This window comes from Salvelinus sp. IW2-2015, unplaced genomic scaffold (assembly GCF_002910315.2).
Source record: "Salvelinus sp. IW2-2015 unplaced genomic scaffold, ASM291031v2 Un_scaffold1135, whole genome shotgun sequence".
In the NCBI taxonomy this organism is placed as follows: domain Eukaryota; kingdom Metazoa; phylum Chordata; class Actinopteri; order Salmoniformes; family Salmonidae; genus Salvelinus; species Salvelinus sp. IW2-2015.
This window is the reverse complement of record NW_019942747.1, coordinates 447405-461728: the sequence shown is the minus strand read 5'-3', so window position 1 is coordinate 461728 and position 14324 is coordinate 447405. Positions and strand designations below refer to the sequence as shown.

Genomic DNA, 14324 nt, shown 5'->3' with positions numbered 1-14324 from the left:
GAAGACACAATATGTAAATCTATTAGCTAAACACGTTAGCAAAAGACACCATTTTTCTTTGTCCACCATTTTTTCTCTCCACCATAGCTATCACCAATTCGGCTAAACTAAGATATTGATAGCCACTAACCAAGAAAAAACCTAATCAGATGACAGTCTGATAACATATTTATGGTATAGGATAGGTTTTTTAGAAAAATGTGCATATTTCAGGTATAAATCATAGTTTGCCATTGCAGCCAGCATCACAAATCTCACCAAAGCTCCTAGAATTACTAAAGACAGCAACGTGTATTACCAATTTACTCATCATAAACAATTTCTTAAAAATACACAGCACATAGCAATGGAAAGACACAGATCTTGTGTATTCAGACAATATTTCAGATTTTCTAAGTGTTTTACGGCGAAAACACAATAAACGTTATATTAGCATACCACATACGCAAACGTTACCCGAGCACTGATTCTAGCCAAAGAGAGCGATATCGTATCATCGCCAAAATATATTAATTTTTTCACTAACCTTCTCAGAATTCTTCAGATGACACTCTGCGTAACATCATATTACAACATACATATACAGTTTGTTCGAAAATGTGCATATTTAGCCATAAAAAAACGTGGTTATACAATGAAAATAGTAGCAAAACAAGCCTGGAAATGTCGGTCGCCATCTTTGAGTGATCTAGTTTAATCAAAAGCTAATCATATACTTGACTAAAAAATACAGGGGTGACAGGAATCGAAAGACAAACTAGTTCTTAATGCAATCGCTGATTTACATTTTTAAAATTATCCTTACTTTTCAATACAGGTTGCGACGTAGAGAGGTAGGAGGTAGGACGTAGACGGCGGACGTAAAGTAACGTAAAGGTAATGGCGGACTGAACGAAGTATGTAGAGCACCTCAAGATAAAACATAATATTCAAAATATCTGCTAAATTAGACTAAAATATTAGACTAAATAATCTGGTGGGTGATAACCTTCAATCTGGATAATAACACAAAACAAATCCTAAGACTAGAGACATTTATCGACAAATATTAGGAAAACAAGCAACACCCAAACATGACGGAGAATAAGACAGGGAACCGAATCAAAAACGAAAACGTGACTCCTCAACCGACACGGATGATCTAATATTCTCAACACCGGCAATGGTAAAGGTCGAAACCGATCTGTTAAAATCAATAAATGACAAACTGGGTATACTGAATTAGTTAGTAAAGATATAAAAGAGTTAAGGCAAGCCTAGAGATGAGTGATGAAAAAGCTGCGACTTTGGAGAAGGAAACACACGCGCTAAAAGGGACGGTCAATAAGATTGAAACCGAAATGAATGAATTTAAAAGGGAAACAAATTCTGAAGAATGCTTACTGGACATAAAAACTAGATCCATGAGAGAGAATTTGGTACTTACAGGTATCCAAGAAAAAGAAGGAGAGGTTCCTGAATCTGTAGTTAGAGAGTTCCTTTTTGCAGCGCTTCAGATACCGCGCGAAGTTATCGATAAGATCCAACTTGAACGTGTACACCGCCTCGGACAGAGAGGGCAGAGGTCGAACGCCCAATCGTTGCCAAATTTGCTTCATTTAAAGATAAAATAATGGTTAAAAGCCTGGGTAAAAGACTTGCTGGGACCAAAATTGGCATGAATGATCAGTTCGAAAGAAAATTGCAGAACGCGGGCAAAGTTCTGTATCCAATTTTCAAAGAAAATAGATTAAAAGCGAAACGAGTAGCTCTCGTCGTTGATAAACTATATATTGATAACCAGGTGTTCAGAGACACAAAGATTACTCCATGGTTATTTTAAAAATTACAAAGTTCTCATAGATGAGGAAAATAAACACAATTCAAGCCCGGTTACTGATTGTAACAATACAATACAAAATATGCTTTTCTTAAACTTCACATATAACTAATTGAACACAAGCACTATTTCTATATAGTGAAGATCAAAACTAAGTAAACAGAAGGCACAGTATGTGTGGATGTGTGTGTGTGTGTATTTTTATTTGTTATGTTTGAAAAGTGATGAGTGAGTAATGAAATAGTTGCATATCCCAGAGCCAGTGTATTGCTGTGGGCCGGTATGAGAGGGCTTTCAATGTTGTCAGATGATGGATATACTTTTATAATGAATTACACGTCTTATTTATTTATTGTCCTATCATGGGGAACTACATTTTTAAAAAAATTATATCTAATTATTTATTATCCTATTTTTATGGTACGGTCCATGGCCCTATACCCTAGACACCCACATGAATAGCCCAGATACTAAGGAAAAGTCCCTAACTGTTTTATGTGCATGCTGTATGCGGTCTGTATGCAGCCAAAATGAGGTCAGGGACCAAGAGCAGCACTGCCCCCTCAAGATTCTGAGCCTGCTTGGCAGGGTTGGTCCTGCAAAGCCAAAGCCCCCTAAAGGGAGAGCATAATAAACAAGGAAATTCTCAAAGCTGCTAATGAGAACCTTGATGACCTTGTACCTAGCCGGTGGGGATTCCGGTGGGGTGCCCCACCCAGGCAGTGGCAGTGCTGGCAACACTAGCTGCAGTAACCCATGGGGAGGGGGTCACACTCGGACATTCAGAGAGGGGTATATTATTGTGGCCCTGGTGGCACGAAACCAATCGGACTGCATGGAGAGGCTTGGGAACATGGTCAAAATGGATGACCGTATTGTGGGTGTTTCAGGAAGAAGGTGTACATTTGACCTCCATCATCTAGGATGTGACAATGGTAAATAAATCTCTACATTTATGCTCATTTTTGCGCGGTCTTGCAGGCCTTCTCATGCAGCTGCAACTGCAAGTACAATTGTAAATCATGACCCATCTTGAGTTTGGCTCTGGGATGGTGCAATTGTTGAGAGGTGAGCTATGTTTGTGTGGGGTAAGGGCGTGATGTGTGTGGTGTATGTGTGTATCCCACAACTGTTGCGAAGGAAGAAGTAAAAGATGTTAGGGACTATAGAGGATGATTCACAGCAATATGGAATAAAAATCGAGGTGAGGGCGATGGAAATGCATTTGGCAATGGATCTGCTTCGGTTCGGTGGATGGTGCTGTGTGCACTTTTCGAAGGATGGATCCCAGTCGGTCCGGGGCTGTGCGATGCGGGTCGGGGGTGGTCTGCCGGGCATTGGGATGACAACCCAACTCGAGATGGGGCTTTTGGCGGGTGGAATAGTGGGGACCAATTGGAGGTTTGCTTAGTGGAGATGCAAATGTCATGGTACAACTATATAGACACTCAATCATTATGTTACTTTTTAATAGGACGTTTACAAAACATATATTTTGATAAAAATAATTGAAAGGTGTGTCTCATTATGGTAAGTGGTGAAATAAGTATAGCCAGTTACAATTGTAATGGCTTAGTAGATAATAAGAAAAGACGATCAGTATTTACCTGGCTAAAAGAGAAGGATTATAATATCTACTGTTTACTGGAAACCCATTCAACAGTTTTAGATGAAGTTTTGTGGAAAAAGAACTGGGGGGGCGAAATATATTTCTCCCATGGGCAAAGAAATTCAAAAGGGGTGATGGTTTAATTAATAATAACTTTGATCCAAATGTGCAACTTGTCCAAACAGATCCTCAAGTAGATGGATTATTTTAAATATGTTATTGGACAATAAACATATATGGCTTATTAACCTATACGGTCCGAATAATGATGATCCAAGCTCTTTGACAATATATATAAGAATGTATCAACTCTACAAGCAACACTAGACTCTATTATTATAGTGGGAGATTTTAATAAGGTCTAAAACCTCTATGGACCGGAAAGGAAATCACACTACAAACTATCACCCTCAGGCACTTAAGGAAATCAGGAATGTCATGGATATATTGGAATTAGTGGATATTAGGAGACTTAAATACCCTGACCTAGTGAGATATACATGGCGGAGGCTTAATCAAGCTAGTCGCCTTGACTACTTTCTTATATCATTCTCTCTGGCACCAAAAAGTTAAAAAGTGTTTGATAGGGGACAGAATGCGGTCGGACCATCACATAATTGGCATATATATTACTCTTACAGAATTTCCACGGGGCGAGGATATTGGAAATTTAATCAAAGCCTACTAGATGATAAATTGTTTAGAACTAGGACAGAAGAATTTATAACTGACTTTTTTAGACATAACATAGACAGCAAGATCCCCATATTGTATGGGACACTTTTAAGTGTGCCTTTAGAGGCCATGCAATTCAGTACTCATCTATAAAACAAAAGCAATTTCGATCAAAAGAGTCCATATTAACAAAGGAATTGAAGTGAGCTGTTCTTCCATCAGAATCTTGGGCAAAGAATCCTTTCTTGGGTCTAATCTTCTTTTGGTCGAAAGATGTCCACTTGTCCGTCGAAATGCCCACTAACGTACGACCGGGACCCCCAAACGTGCCCAGCGCTTCAAAGTGCACAACAAAGCAATGCCTCAAAATCGCACTAAAAGGATATAAATTGCTATACAACGGTTCAAATTAACTACCTTATGATGCTGTTAACACCTATAACGGGTAAAAACATGACCGGAGAAATAMTACTMGCTAAACTAACGCTTGGAAGGAGGCGAGTCCGATGTCCTTCGCGCGCAAGGCGCAGGCAGCAAAGGGAAGCTACTTCCGGTATTTTCTGTTTTATACAGCCCCTGATTGCGCAATCGACTCCATTCAAAGCGTGATCACGCACTGACATCTAGGGGAAGACGTAAGACGTGTCTGTTTCTCCATAGCATTTACACGGACCTTTAAACTGACTCCAGATCAGTGGCCAAAATGTTTGAAATCTGACTCCCTATAATGAAAAGTGCTGTAGATTGAGTTCTGTTTCACTCAGAGACAAAATTCCAACGGCTATAGAAACTAGAGAGTGTTTTCTATCCAATAATAATAATAATATGCATATTGTACGATCAAGAATTGAGTAGGAAGCCGTTTAATCTGTAGAGGAAATTATGCTAATGTGAAACAGCACCCCCTATAGTGGCAAGAAGTTTTAATATGTAGTTTTCTTTTTAGTGTACAGTCGTGGCCAAAAGTTTTGAGAATGACACAAATATTAATTTTCACAAAGTCTGCTGCCTCAGTTTATTTGATGGCAATTTGCATATACTCCAGAATATTATGAAAAGTGATCAGATGAATTGCAATTAATTGCAAAGTCCCTCTTTGCCATGCAAATGAACTGAATCCCATAAAAACATTTCCACTGCATTTCAGCCCTGCCACAAAAGGACCAGCTGAAATCATGTCAGTGATTCTCTCGTTAACACAGGTGTGAGTGTTGATGAGGACAAGGCTGGGGATCACTCTGTCATGCTGATTGAGTTCGAATAACAGACTGGAAGCTTCAAAAGGAGGGTGGTGATTGGAATCATTGTTCTTCCTCTGTCAACCATGGTTACCTGCAAGGAACCACGTGCCGTCATCATTGCTTTGCACAAAAAGGGCTTCACAGGCAAGGATATGGCTGCTAGTAAGATTGCACCTAAATCAACAATTTATCGGATCATCAAGTACAGAGCTTGCTCAGGAATGGCAGCAGGCAGGTGTGAGTGCATCTGCAGGGAGGTGTGAGTGCATCTGCACGCACAGTGAAGCGAAGACTTTTGAAGGATGGCCTGGTGTCAAGAAGGGCAGCAAAGAAGCCACTTCTCTCCAGGAAACACACCAGGGACAGACTGATATTCTGCAAAAGGTACAGGGATTGGACTGCTGAGGACTGGGGTAAAGTCATTTTCTCTGATGAATCCCTTTTCCGATTGTTTGGGGCATCCGGAAAAAAGCTTGTCCGGAGAAGACAAGGTGAGCACTACCATCAGTCCTGTGTCATGCCAACAGTAAAGCATCCTGAAACCATTCATGTGTGGGGTTGCTTCTCAGCCAAGGGAGTGGGCTCACTCACAATTTTGCCTAAGAACCCAGCCATGAATAAAGAATGGTACCAACACATCCTACGAGAGCAACTTCTCCCAACCATCCAGGGACAGTTTGGTGACGAACAATGACTTTTCCAGCATGATGGAGCACCTTGCCATAAGGCAAAAGTGATAACTAAGTGGCTCGGGGAACAAAACATCGATATTTTGGGTCCATGGCCAGGAAACCCCCAAGACCATTGAGAACTTGTGGTCAATCCTCAAGAGGCGGTTGGACAAACAAAAACCCACAAATTCTGACAAACTCCAAGCATTGATTATGCAAGAATGGGCTGCCATCAGTCAGGATGTAGCCCAGAAGTTAATTGACAGCATGCCAGGGCGGATTGCAGAGGTCTTGAAAAAGAAGGGTCAACACTGCAAATATTGACTCTTTGCATCAACTTCATGTAATTGTCAATAAAATCCTTTGACACTTATGAAATGCTTGTAATTATACTTCAGTATTCCATAGTAACACATGACAAAAATATCTAAAGACACTGAAGCAGCAAACTTTGTGGAAATTAATACTTGTGTCATTCTCAAAACTTTTGGCCACGACTGTATGTCATTGCAATTAAAGTAATTCTTTTTTATCTTCCATTATTTCTTTAGAAGTACTGCCCCCTCCTGGTGAGATCCAGTTCTCGTCAGTGATGTCAGACTCTGTGTCTCTGAGCTGGGGTTCTCCTGAGGGACTGTTCAGAGTGTTCAGAGTGACCTGGGGATGTGATGGGGAAGAGAGGAGCCTGATGGTGGAAGATGGGTGTAATGTTGAACTAGATGGACTCCAGCCTGGTAAAAAGTACCAGTTCAGTGTGGCTACAGAGGGAGAAGATGGCAGACAAAGCAGATGGGTCTCAGCATCTGTATATACTGGTACAGTAACTTGAGTTTGTCTTTGGTTATGTGCTTCTAAGGATGTAATTTTTAATGTGATGTTCAAACAAGACATTAGCTATAGGCCTATCCTATATTTTGTTTCATCCAACAAATCATATTTCTTCCTAGTGGTCCCAGCACCCAGGGACTTACAAATAAACCAGTCAGGAGCGACCTCCTTCACTTTCAGTTGGTCCAAGGCTGAAGAATTGGAGAAAGTCCCACAGAGCTTCCTCATATCCTACTGCAGCCCGGGATCAGAGACCCGTGCAGCCAATACTGAGGACTCCTACAGAACTCTCTCTGGCCTGCTACCTGGTACTCAGTACACCATCAGTGTCTCAACTGTGTTGAACAATGGGAAACAGAGCAAACCTCTCTCTACAACCATCTGTACAAGTAAGCCTCATACCGACTCACTTCACTTCTGGGGGGTGGAATTGGACAAATCTGAACTAGACTGAACCTTTTTCCTGAAGAGAAATTGTGTGCTTGTTTCAGCTGTCTAAAAGTATTTGTATGGTAGTCTAAGAAGTTTAGAATTGTAATTGATAGAGCCTAGTGTTGTAAAATGTAGGCTAGTGTAATAGAAGTAGTGTTTAGAATTTATATTGTTGGAGCCAAGTGTTATTAAATGTAGGCTAGTGTAATAGTAGTAGTGAGTAGACTAAGTAGTAGTGGGATATTATCCTTTAGTGGAATATTAACAGTAGAATGGAAGTCAGCAGGGCTACATATGGTTTCACAAATTATCAGCTACTATTAACTATATTAAACCCCTCCCCTAGTTATCCCTGCTCCAGTAGTGCTGAATGTGGACTTAGTGGACACCACAACAGCTGCCGTTAGCTGGAGCCAGCCACCAGGATTGGACCAAACCCAACATCATTACCAGATCTCCTACCACTGTCCAGGGACAGAACCACACATCTCTACCACATCTTCACACAGCATCACTCTCTCTGACCTCCAAGGTGGTACTCAGTACTCTGTTACTGTCTGCACTGTGCTGGAAAATGGAAAGCAAAGTCAACTGGTGTCAACAACCCTCACCACAAGTAAGGAATTACCCTACTTAAGTATTATCTCTGGTGTCAAAGTTTATGAAACGTTAACTAGTTATCAAAATCACTATATAAACTAACTAATCTTAATGGATGTGTCATCATGGGATGTAAAGGTACAGTATCTTCCCTGATGATAAATATATGATGGTAAATTCCCCAGTTCCCACAATGCAGTTTGGTGCTGAAATGAATTTTCTTTAAAAAAAGAAATAACAATTTCTGAGTTAATTGTTTCTTCCGCTCCTGTGAGTCATTATGTCAAGGACTTGGTGTGCCTCTGCTTATTTAACCCAATGAGTCCCAATGTCACACCGGCCTGATTTAGTACTTTTAAACCCTTTTAACCATTGTGTACAGACTTCCTGGTTGTACCATTGGATTAGTCTATTTCTTCTGCATCCGTTGGTATCAACCATTAGTCTGTTTGATTAACAGAGTCTGAGTGGGGAGCAGTGTTTCTGAGTCCAGAGGCTGGGTCTTTTTACAGAAATGTATTTTGAGTCCGAATGGTTTGAGCTATAAACTATGAATCACTATCTATGAAAAGCTGAGACTTTCATGAACAGGCACATTTAACGTTTTTCTCATGTCAGGCCTTTCCCCGACCCCCAAAAAATCTTGGTCGACCGAAAGTTATCTGTTTTTCTACCAATCGATTGGTTGAAATTTTTAAATATGTATTTTTCCATATGTAGACATACTTTATGCATTTCAATAAAATCAACCTTATGCATTGAGCTTACCGTTTGATGAAATAAGACAAATGCCTCAATAGGGAGCCACATATCTAGATAACCAGAAGAAAAATAACGTAACCTCTCCTCCATCTCCAGCTGGCTTTCACAGATTCTGCCATTACTCTCCTGAAGCTGCTGGTAAGAGGTGTCGCGTCGTAACTATCATTAAATGTGAAGACGGTTATATTATCAAATCAATTCTCTATGTTAAATTATTACGTGAACTAATCATGTAAACAATAATTAACTAGGAAGTCGGGGCACCACTGGCAAATTTGGAGTTACCATCTCCCGAATTGAACTCTACTGCGAAATTTTCATATCACAGATAACAGTCACTTATTAATGGATTATTACCTTGGTCAGTCTCATCTTTAACGTCGTAATTTTTTGTTGTTTGCACGAACCCTAAGTTTACTTATGAATCAACAATACACCAATTGGCTCAATTATTTATTTACTAACTAATTACCGAATACACATAACATACTAACATTATACAGTAAATAGTCTCTAGAAGACTAACAAAACAGGACAGTTTGGTTATAACACGGTGGCGAATTCAGAGAGATGAGGGGGGAGGAGGAGAGACAAAGGAATGATTCTATCGGACATGGTGAGCCATGCTCACGGGAATACAAATACTTAGCACACTAATAACCGCTCATTCGGAAAAAGGAATGCAATGTATATATATTTACGATTGAGCTATCCTTGATCGTCGGAATCCTTTGTAGTTTCTTTGGTTGTACGACTCTGGTTTGACCACCAGAGATCACCGTGTCCTTGGCAGAGTTTCTGGTCATAGTGGTGGTTAGAATGGATACTTTAGAGGTACTGTGTAGTTCTTAGAGTTTATCTGTTAGATAGATGCTTCCGCATTTGTTGGTATTCTCGTCCTAGGCTACGTACGTTTTCAGCTGAAGACTGATAATGCGACGGCCTATGATTTATCACTTCTTCTGTTGTGATCGATAGTTTTAGTATAACAATTTTGCCATACTCAGCTCGCGCTGTACTCTGGCTTGTCTAGTAGAAATTCACAATTTCAACGTGGTGACCCCGTCCTCAAGTTCTCCTGGAATGGTGTGAATTTCGTCACTAGGTTTTTTTATAATTGAGTAGAAAGCGGGTGTTTCATCATTCCGACCCAGTGTCTGTGCTCACTTGGTGCGTTACTAAGTTACTATGGAAAACAATTCTCAATTAGAATGATAAAATCACATTGTTATCTTCACAAAAGGATTATCATACTTAATAATTTGTTTTATACAACAATTAGATGCAAACCTCATAACTGGGAAGTGTAGACAAACAGAGATACAGTTGTGTGGTTTCACCGTCCCTCATGACGTCACAAAATTACAATGAATTTGACGTGATTGTTCCTTGAGTTTCCCCTGACCATTTCCCACATTCTCAAAAATAGAAATATTGTTTAATTATCCATTTTTGGGTGTTGGAGTTTAGGCGGGAAGAATGTCTTTGTTCTACAGAGAAACCCTGTCTCCCCATTACTGCATGACCAGAGAGAGAGAGTCTCTGCAAGGAATTTACGACCTGTCATAAAACATCCCCCCCCCCCGCTTCCCAACAGGAGGGGGGGAGGGGGGGTGTTCACATTTTTGCCTAGCCGGCATCTGGGATCCTCAGCCCAGGACTGGGAAATCATGACAGTCCCCCTCTGGTGGTTCAATCTTGGTATTATTTTGCATGTTGCAACCTACCATAAAAATGACCATGGGATGTCCTGGTTGTGATCATCGTTGCTGTCCCCCTCTGGTTGTTTACCCTGGTAGGATTTCTGCAAGCTGCAGGTCAGCACAAGAATGGCCAGGGGATGTCCTGGTTGGGGATCGTCGTTGCTGTCCCCCTCTGGTGGTTTACCCTGGTAGGATTTCTGCAAATGGAGCAGGTCGCCACAAGGATGGGCCCGGGATGTCTGGGTTGGGCCTCGCCATTCCGGACCCGTCGTCTGGTCGTCCAGGCTGGTAGATCTGGCCAGTAACTTAGGCAGATGTTAGCAATGCACACACACTCACGTAATACATCATTACATTTCTTTCCTACATAAGGGACGATGGCATTTCCCGTATGATTGATGAGGATCTCCATATTGCAAATGTACGGTCCCTTACTAGACGTCCGCAAATGTTTTTAAAATAGGCCGATGGCCTCAGGTTGTGCCCCTGCGCCAGACCTTCCGGGAAGTCAGCAAATTAAGTCTCTCTGACATTTGGTTTCCGTTTTATACAATTTTAACATTTTGGTCAATTTTCCTCTGTTCTGGAAAATTCCTCTAGATGGGGACTGGCTGCTTATTGCAAATGGACCAAACTGACATGGCCATATCTCCTAAACGGAAAATACTTTGAAGACGAAACTCAGTGAGCACAGGTTTGGCCAAATGGGCTTTCAGCCCAGAAACAAGATGACGTCAAGGCCTCAACGCTTTTTGAGTTAAGGCCAATATTGTAATTTACGAGAAATTGTACAATGTACAATTGGTGATGGTTAACCTCTCTAGGGTAGGTGAGACGGTAACGTCCCACCTCTTCAACAGCCAGTGAAACAGCAGGGCGCCAAATTCAAAACAACAGAAATCGCATAATTAAAATTCCTCAAACATACATGTATTTTACACCATTTTAAAGATACACTTGTTGTAAATCCAGCCACAGTGTCCGATTTCAAAAAGGATTTACGACGATTATGTTAGGTGAGTGTCTATTCAGAGAATAACACAGCCGTTTTCCAGCCAAAGAGAGGATTCACAAAAAGCAGAAATATAGATAAAAGTATTCACTAACCTTTGATGATCTTCATCAGATGACACTCATAGGACTTCATGTTACATGTATGTTTTATTCGGTAAAGTTCATATTTATATCCAAAAATCGGAGTTTACATTGGCGCCTTACGTTCAGAAGTCACAAAACATTCTTTGATTTTGCAGAGAGCCACATCAACTTACAGGAATACTCATAATAAACATTGCTAAAAGATACAACTGTTATGCATGGAATTTTAGATGCACTTCTCCTTAATGCAACCGCTGTGTCAGATTTAAAAAAAGTTTTACGAAAAAAGCAAATCATGCATGAATCTGAGTCGGCGCTCAGAGCCCAATCAAGACACAAATATAGCCGCCATATTATGCAGTCAACAGAAGTCACATTATAACATTATAAACATTATAAACATTCCCTTACCTTTGATGATCTTCATCAGAATGCACTCCCAGGAATCCCAGTTCCACAATAAATGTTTGTTTGTTCGATAATGTCCCTCATTTATGTCCAAATTCCTCCTTGTTGTTCTAGCGTTCAGTACACTTTCCAAACTCACGACGCGCGGGCAGGTCCAGTGGAAAGTACGGACGAAAAGTAAAAAAAAGTTATATTACAGTCCGTAAAAACATGACAAACGAAGTATTGAATCACTCTTTATGATGTTTTTAACATAATTCTTCAATAATGTTCCAACCGGAGTATTTCTGTGTCTTCAGAATTGCGATGGAACAGAGCTCGCTCTCACATGAACGTGCATGGTCAGAGCATGGTCACATCATGGCAGACCTGACTAATTCCTCTCTCCTTCGGCCCCACTAAACAGTAGAGGCATCAGACAAGGTTCTAACGACTGTTGACATCTAGTGGAAGCATTAGGAAGTGCAACATTACCAATATCCCACTGTATCTTCAATAGGACCTGAGTTGAAAATCGACCAACCTCAGATTTTCCAGTTCCTGGTTGGATTTTTTCTCAGGTTCTTGCCTGCCTGATGAGTTCTGTTATACTCACAGACATCATTCAAACAGTTTTAGAAACTTCAGAGTGTTTTCTATCCAAATCTACTAATACCATGCATATTCTAGCTTCTATGGCTTTGTAGCAGGCCGTTTACTCTGGGCATGCTTTTCATCCGGACGTGAAAATACTGCCCCATACCCCAAAGAAGTTAAAGATTTTTCCCCCCAAGTATATTAGAGCATGTCAAATTCGTGATGGGAAATGCCCATTGTAAGGCATTGCAAATGAACAGCCATGCACCTGGTGATCGGAACGGGTTACCAGGAGCACATTTTAAAAATGATTTGTAATATCTTTAGGGGGGTACAAGGGGTCCATGGCCAGGTAGAGAGCACCCCCCACCCGTGCCCATCCAATAGGGGGTGCCCCTGATCAGAAGAGTCCCACTTCTCTCTCATTGCACCCCAGAGCGATGGAGAGGAACCACTATCACTGCCCGGCCATCCCGAGTTCAACGGGCCAGTCAATTGGGCATTTCTGCAGGATTTTAGAGCATGTCAAATTCATGATGGTAAATGCACATTGTAAGACATTGCAAATGGACAGCCGTTCACCTAGTGATCGGAACGGGTAACCAGGAGAACATTTTTAAAATGGACAGCCATGCACCTTTTTAGAGGGTGATGTTTTTTTTTGTTTTTTTTCACATTTTCAAAATTTGACCCTTGGTGGAGCGCGCTCGCCATCTTTGGGAATTTGGGGGTATGACAATTGGCATTTGCAATGTTTCAATTGCAATATGGTTTGAATGAATTGGCGTCAATTTGAGTGGTATTTGCGATCATGTATATGTTTCGCCCAATGGCAATAAATTGCCATTAATTTTTGTTCATTTCATGGGGGCCTTCCCTTACCCAAATGAGCGGCGTTGTGGCACTAACTGATGGTTGTATGGGGAAGTTGTTTATGGCTCTATCACTTCCTAAGTGTCAAAGAAAATTAAACAAAAATGATTTTTGATAAAAAAAAAAAAATTGGACTGTATTCTAATTGGACTCTATTCTATATATGTCCACGGTCATGGCTAAATTACTCGTTATGACTCATTGGCATTGTCTCTAATGTCATGTCTAGGGTTGTCCTACTTAGTGGTGTGTTGCTTAGGCACTATCCTAAGTTGATAACTACATGATACGTCTACAGCTGTAAGGCACTAGCTTCTGACAGTCTAGCTTAAATCGTCATTGAATGTTCCGTTACATGTGTTCTGTACATGTGCGATTATGCTTACACAAGCATGCATGCCAAGGGAAAGAAAACCAAGTATCCTGGTAGGCTACAACCTGTTCAGAATGAGTCTGACGTAATCAGATAATTTTCAGGTCAATGCCTGGAGGTCAGTAAGTATTGGTGTCGAGGGAATCTGTAGTGGTTTTAGAACAAGTCACTGTGTCTTCCACCATTGTAGTGGCGATAGGTATGAAGAAGTCTATTTCATAGCTATGTTATCCACGGAGGAGCTAACCTCACAACGGAAGTACTCTATAAGCACTGAACCAGTCATACGCGGTGTGATCATGGTTCATGACTTCTAGTAACTTTTCTCCTGAATGGAGGATTCTATTTATTAACCATCAGAAGTGTGTTTTGGGGATTCCCTTCCACGTGTTGCAACCTGAGTGACTCGCTGTTGTCAAGGGCAATTTGACTTGCTAGGTCTCTAAGCTTCTTACTGATTGTTTCTGGACTGACTGTTGCTGGCATTGGTACTGGGGTACCAGTAGGATACCTGGTCAAGCGGACCAGGTATCCTACCGATTTTATTCTGAAATGTTATCCTATCAAATCAAATGTATTTATATGGCCCTTCGTACATCAGCTGATATCTCAAAGTGCTGTACAGAAACACAGCCTAAAACCCCAAACAGCAAGCA

The 14324-nt window shown here is 40.9% G+C and overlaps 1 protein-coding gene and 1 long non-coding RNA gene across 7 annotated transcripts in view; both read left to right on the top strand.

Annotated features, from left to right (window-relative positions):
* The window catches only part of LOC139024177 (uncharacterized), a 10557-nt gene extending 3733 nt beyond the window's left edge, over nt 1–6824 (top strand). Inside the window, exon 3 of the long non-coding RNA XR_011475465.1 lies at nt 6567–6824. This is a non-coding gene — a long non-coding RNA (uncharacterized lncRNA). The remainder of the gene's footprint in view (nt 1–6566) is intronic.
* Nucleotides 6825–7627: 803 nt separating this feature from the next.
* The window catches only part of LOC139024176 (interferon-induced very large GTPase 1-like), an 86094-nt gene continuing 79397 nt past the window's right edge, over nt 7628–14324 (top strand). For all 6 annotated transcript variants that reach the window (XM_070438747.1, XM_070438745.1, XM_070438749.1 and 3 more), the window contains exon 1: nt 7628–7891. The gene's annotated coding sequence lies outside the window, so the exon portion shown is untranslated. The remainder of the gene's footprint in view (nt 7892–14324) is intronic.